This window comes from Mya arenaria, chromosome 2 (assembly GCF_026914265.1).
Source record: "Mya arenaria isolate MELC-2E11 chromosome 2, ASM2691426v1".
In the NCBI taxonomy this organism is placed as follows: domain Eukaryota; kingdom Metazoa; phylum Mollusca; class Bivalvia; order Myida; family Myidae; genus Mya; species Mya arenaria.
The window spans coordinates 28,786,745-28,792,744 of record NC_069123.1 but is presented as its reverse complement, the minus strand read 5'-3'; positions in this window follow the sequence as shown (position 1 = coordinate 28,792,744).

Here is a 6,000-nt window from a genome sequence, read left to right as displayed (position 1 = left end):
TCATATAGACACTAACCTGGCTTTTGACTTTATACACACCCCAATTGAAAAACAAGGACATGTTATCTCTAGAACAATTCAAGACACAAAATATAATCACAAGAAAACACCATGTTGACCATTGACCCGACTGTGAAAATTGAGTTCAAATACATAACCCTTCCGCCAGGGAGTCAATCGGCTACAAACAACTAATTTTCAGACTTCCACAAGCTATGATTTTTCCAATATTTACATTGAAAACTATCAATTTTTGCAATAGAGTGTCAAATTCAGTCAAGTTCTCTGAAAAAGAACATTTTTTGCTTCTTTTTCATTCAATTTTAATAAAATATTGATACTTGAACACAAGCACTCCTTTTTTCTGTATTCACATCCGGATCTTGGTCAACGGGGGGCAGATAACTGTGGTCTTGAGCCATATAAAATACGCAGTATATACGTTTGCAAACACTAGCTGTACGGGAGAGTGTCGGTAATCCGTCAGGATTGTACAAGTTTAAAGTTTACAATGGCATGTATATAAAACGAGAAAGTAATTTATTCGAATATCAGTGAGGCTACAATTCAAAGGGAGATTAAGCAATACATCTTTAAACTCAACTGCAACTAATAAATAAGTACATGATCGTGTAACTCCTTGTGTACCACTTATATATCATAGTATATCTGTATTGTCTTCTATTGGCTCCCTTATATCTAAATGTATCTCTCTAATATATGATAGTATCTCTCTAATGACTTCTATTATCTCTCTAATGTCGCTTAATATTTACTCAAAATGTGACTGATTTGGATCATTTTGTTGTATGGATTCGTATTTCACGTTAAGCTAGGAAATTGTTGTTCATTCAAATGATTGGTTTCTTAGGTTATATATTAGATAAAGGGTTATAAAAGCCAAGTGTCCATAAGTTTCGACGAGGCTTAATAGTTGAAATGTTAATGAATCATTTTGTATAGATTACGAGAACTCTTTTTCAAATCATTGAACCCATTGTTAATGCACTGAAAAAGTGCACCCTTGGAACGTGTTTACGTAAAGATCATTCATAAGGACACTTCTTAGATATTTGCCAGATAAAACTTCCTTGTAGAAAGTACACAGTAGAAAGTAGATCGGTATTCTATATTCTGTATAATAATCTTTGTCCCAAGTGTCTATATGTCAGCTCTAACGTCAAAAAATGGCTGAAAATATTAATGTAATTTAATCCGCTGTCAGTTCTCAAAGGTATTTAGACGTTATTACCCATTCAGTGCAGAGGCTATGGCCCGTTATATTAAAACATGCATATTGTTCTGTTCTATGTCCATATAAAATTTACATACGAGATATAAAGACGACTTAAAGCCGTACTAGATAACTGCGCTTAAAACTAATGCAGGCTTATTTATCTGTTTAAATTTATGATGACATACATAATTTTCTCGACAGCCAACAGTATAAGGCGTTAAAACAATCGGTCCATTCCATTCACGCACCAAAAGCGTATGAAGTGCTCGGAGCTGCAAAAGAACGACACAGGACTATGCCGCGAACATGTGTTCCAGAAACTAGTGGTGTGAATGTAGTAGTAGTAGTAGTAGTAGCAGTAGCAGTAGCAGCAGCAGCAGTAGCAGTAGCAGTAGCAGTAGTAGTAGTAGTAGTAGTAGTAGTAGTAGTAGTAGTAGTAGTAGTTGTTGAGTAGTAGTAGTAGTAGTAGTAGTAATAGTAGTAGTTGTTGTTGTTATATGTCACATACATTTAAATGACACTATGCATTATATCTTAACGTTATCTAATTCGAATCTTACTCTTATTATTTTATACCACTCATTTTCTGAATACTGTTTTCAGTTTGAAGTATAATACATGATAATAAGTTTACCTTGCATCATAAATATTCTAACACGGCACATTGTTGAAACCTTCAAATGTTATCATATATATCATGCTTCGGATCGACATATTGCATTTGCACTGGACAGTTTTCATATTTTTTAAAACCTTAATCACCCCTGTTTGCAGCGTAGTTTAGCAGCAAGAGGGTCTAGAAGTTAGTGGCGTCCTTAAGCTCCTCAGTGGAGTGGCGTTGATACCCTCTTGCGTGGCGAGGCACTTCAGTAGGGTGCTGACATTGTTGCTGACTTTGTTGGGGACAAGGAAAAACTGGCTAGCTTCATATGAAAACATCTTTTTAAAGCAAGTATTTGAAATTATAACAGATGTGGCATGGTTTTATCGACTGTTCATAAGATAAAGAAATCTCTTCCCAGCAGTTGAACACGTGAACCTGGGAACCAAGCAGATTTTCTTCAAGTATTAAAATCAGTCTTTAACTCGCAAGTTGTTGCGTGCTGGTGAAGTGGGCGTTTCATTGTCATGTATAGTTAAATAAAAGGTTAGGACTTTGATCAAGGAAGTCAGTGGTAAAAGATGAATCATATCACGTATATCTATTGGTTAACACTTCTGTGAAGGTCACATTAGTGAAAGACGGTGGACGCGGACCATAGCTGAATGTGCACATCTGAAAAAGAAATAATGTTTCTATAAGACATGGCAAATAATTTGTATAACGTTTCTACCTTACTTCTCTGACAGAGATTCATGATTTAAACCGGTTGAACGGTGCCAAGTATGGGAACTTGCCTGCTGTGTCCGTTTTAGCGTGAACCCAGGTACAATTTTAAAACCCGGTACTACCACATACAGCAATACCATCTAATGTTTAGTGCTGAGTGAGAAAAGTCTTAAATAATATATGATTATATCTTTTTTCTGCTCTAAACTGGTCTTAATATAAAATTAGAATTACCATGGTTAATTTTAATAGAAAATTATAACAATTTTTTTTCGAGAAATGACAGACGAAATGAAGCTTCTATTTATAGCAAATTCATGTAACATTAAAACATTATTTGCAAGTACATTTTTCTTTACTCCACTTTATTCAACCTACGTACGCTTAGAAGGCGCACTCTAAAGAAAAGTATTAGGGAGGCTTTACGTCAAAAACAGTGAATAATATCAGAACAGCAATACTGAATTCATGTTTAAGACAAAACATAAAAGAAAAATGATGACCTGTTTGTTTGAAATATGGCTCAAAATCTTTGAAATTTCTGTGTAAAACGAGCATTAGCTCTTGTATAACCAAATGTATGAGGCAATTTATAAGGACCCAGCCCTCGCAAAAGATCAAATTAATTATACATTCAATTCTGATTAAATCTGAACGTACAATAAAAAGGAAATTTCTATTCCTGTCATCCTTGTGTTTTGTAATCAATCAAATTAAGAATCTACTATATTTCAATGAGCATTTTCTTAAATGATAACAGCTCCATTGAGTAATAACGTTTTTAATTTGAACGTCATAGTTAGATAATTCTTAAACGGCCGTTGTGTCTTCTGAGCATTTTCAGTTTTGTCCGTACTTTGCATTTACATGATGAGACATTGAACTAATTTAATGTCAAATATTTCGTGAGACGGGTCTTTGAAAAAGAATAATTTAAAATTTTAAAGTTGAAATCATAACGCTTATCATAAAGTTCGATGGTCGATTTTCCATCTGTACCTCCCAAGATGAAGATATACAAACGAAGCATATAAAACAAAAAAGAAAAGGGATTGAAAGTGATCAAGTATACAATGTTTAAGAATTCCACAAATACGATTTATTCCTGGAACAGAAATAAACTTGAAGTGCATTGTCTTAAACAAAAAAAAAATATGACGGACGAAATTAAGATAAATGAGAAAGGCTTCTAAAAAAACAGTAACCTGTCTCGGATGAAGGGAATCATATGTAATCACGCATTGTAAAGGTATGAACAGCAGACTATACCTGTCTATATTCTTGGAATATTTTTTAATTTCTGTATCGAAGCTTTGACGTTTTGAGCAGAAGTAATTTATTGCTCGTATAAACAATCAAGATTAAAGATTATGGGTGGTATTCTGAACGATGAATCTGCCAAGTTGAAAGTTTTCGAAGCCAGTTTTGTTTAATTAAGTTTTAGGCTAACACATAGTAAACCAGGTGGCCTAATCAATCATATTAAAATTCTAATATCTTTTTTTAAGTATATTAAAGAAAACTTTATCGACGAAAACAGCTCTTAAAGAGCATTCATGTGCTTTTCATTCTTTAACGGTAACATTAATGGTTTTGAAAATTTAATTTTATGGTAAGTTGTAACCAAATTGCGCATTTCAGCAAAAAACTAAAATAAAAATGTAATTATAGTAAAACTATTTCCCGAACCAAGCCCATGTTAATCTCAAATGCGTCAATTATTGGCGATAATTATCTTCGGAAATGAGTTATTCAAACTTGAATAACTAGTTTTAACTTAATGTAAGCCATTAAATAAGAACCTCCACATAATTACATGAGAAAAAAACCGAATTCCAGTTTGTTAATCGTTTTTAAATGCTCCTTAAAAAGAAAATAACCATAATATTGTAGGAAAATACAGATGTCAATTATGTAATTATAATAATGTAGATATGATGGAAGGTAAAAACTATGTCTGTTTTTGTTCTTAAATCATCCGGCTCTGACGTATAAAGTGAGCGAATTTTTAAACAACGTCGCTGGTGGTGTATTAACACAAACAATTTTGCAACTTGTCAATAATGGCAATATGTTTTTGAAGTAACGTCACTCTGGCTAGCAATATCCTTTTTACATTTATAATTTGTGTCCCTTCGTAAACTTAGAAAAGTAGAAGTCGAGCATTGGAATTTCATATGGTGGTCGTATCATCGCCTCTGTAATTTTGTATCTGGATGTTTTACCCAAAGGTGACTGGGCAAGGAAGTCATTAACCATGTCTTAAATGATGCTTACGATGTAATTTCGCCGATAGTATACTGGCTTCTTCTTTTAATCTTCAAATTCCAAATAAAGAAATTATTATTACATGTCCTACCATCTAGCTTCAGAAACCCTTCACGTTTTATCAGATGTGGTATTTAATATGCAATTAAGGTCAATGTTTTGGGCATTCCTCCTATGACATAAACGTCATTTGTAAATATACAAGGTATCTGTCACAGGCAAGACAATAATTGTTATAAATTTTACATTATGTACATTATGGAAATGCTATAAGGTAATTCTCTGAAAGAAAAGTTTTCGTGCATAATCACTAACATGGTATGTAATACCACGTGATCAAGGAAATAAACCTAATATCACCGATCCAGTGCTAACTATGCTCTTTAACGAAGTCAAATTCTGGAATTCTAATTATTACTTTCATTGGACAAACAAAAACTTAAAGCAATAGCTCATTCTGTTCAGAAAATGCGGTAATATCAAGAAGATTGGATAATTGAAAACAAACATTGCAATTATCGTAAGATGAAATCAAAACTGAATCTGTGAAATGCAACACGTCGATTTGGATACATTTTTTCTGGCAATGAATGTTCGTTATATGTGAACATTACACGAGCCTGTGAATGTTAAGGGAATTAGAAGTAATGTATAGGGAATATGTTGTTTTTTTGAGGCTTTTGAGAGTAGGCGATGAATTTAGGAGATTTTTTGATACGCCGCATGAGCCTCATTACCTTGCAACACACAGAGACATGCCAACGACTTGAACAGTGAGAATGGGTCGGTTGATTCGAAACATTATTGTATCACATTGGCGTGATAAAAGAAAATCGTCCGAAAGCATTTGCTTGAGGATTTCATTGATTTTCGATGTTTTGATCCGATGAGACTTACATGTTTATTTTTGTACTTTTTGATAAATGTTTGAGGTTGTATGCCCTTTGATCTCATTAATCCCCAAATGTGTTACATCTTTTAACTCACTGTGCCAAGTCGCTTACCCCGACAACTACTAAAAGATGTTTTGTTATCTTGTCTTGTAGCGTTGTGCATTTTGTTTTGTGTTTGCTTGGTGAATGTCTAACAGTTGAATATATACCTATTAGCTTTAATTACAGTGAATTATATGATAAGAGTTATTTCGTAGAGGTATTTGATGGAC